This window comes from Suncus etruscus, chromosome 10, assembly GCF_024139225.1.
Source record: "Suncus etruscus isolate mSunEtr1 chromosome 10, mSunEtr1.pri.cur, whole genome shotgun sequence".
NCBI lineage: Eukaryota > Metazoa > Chordata > Mammalia > Eulipotyphla > Soricidae > Suncus > Suncus etruscus.
This window is the reverse complement of record NC_064857.1, coordinates 33,789,897-33,790,758: the sequence shown is the minus strand read 5'-3', so window position 1 is coordinate 33,790,758 and position 862 is coordinate 33,789,897. Positions and strand designations below refer to the sequence as shown.

Here is an 862-nt window from a genome sequence, read left to right as displayed (position 1 = left end):
AGATATAGTATAGTGGGTTAAATGCTTACCTTGCAGGCATTGCATGTGGGTTTGATTGAGGTTTGATCTCTGGCATTCCAGATGGTCTCCTAAACCCTACCAGGAATGATCCCTAAGTACAGACCTGGATTAATCCCTGAGTATCAACAAGTGTGACACAAAACAAAAATAAAAGAAACAACAAACAAAACCAAGACTATAATATTTGAGATTAATTCTTGCACCCTTGCTCAGGGTCTCATTCTCGGTATTATAATAAATCTACCTGACCTTTTTTTGTCCCCCAATTCACAATACAGACCAGGCAAAGGGCCTGTGTTGAGGTGTATATGGGATGCATTTACTGTACCACCTCTTTCTATATAGTCAGTTTTAAGAACACAGCCTGTGGTAAGAATTTGGAGTCCTTATCTTTTTTCTTTTTTGATTTTTAATATGTATATATATATATAAAATCCTTCACCAGTGCAACATTCCCATGACCAATATCCCAAGTGTCCTTCCTCCCCAACCCACACCGGCCTGCACTCTAGACAGGCTTTCTTTTTTTTTTTTTTTTTTTTTTTTTGGTTTTTGGGCCACACCCGGTAACTCTCAGGGGTTACTCCTGGCTATGCGCTCACAAGTTGCTCCTGGCTTGGGGGACCATATGGGACACTGGGGGATCGAACTATGGTCCGTCCAAGGCTAGTGCAGGCAAGGCTGGCACCTTAGCTCTAGCGCCACTGCCCAGCCCCTAGACTTTTTCTACCTGACTTTTATATTCTTCTATTTCCCAGGTATGGGTGATATTTTTTTTGGAATAGTCTAAGATTTATTACCTATTGAAACATAGCTCCAGCCCCTATTTATTTATTATTAT

At 40.7% G+C, this 862-nt stretch overlaps 1 non-coding gene across 1 annotated transcript; it reads right to left on the bottom strand.

Annotated features, from left to right (window-relative positions):
* Positions 1-274: 274 nt before the first annotated feature.
* On the bottom strand, positions 275-407 carry LOC126021194 (small nucleolar RNA SNORA51). The gene has a single exon (XR_007499798.1). It is a non-coding gene; the product is annotated as a small nucleolar RNA SNORA51 (small nucleolar RNA).
* Positions 408-862: the final 455 nt, after the last annotated feature.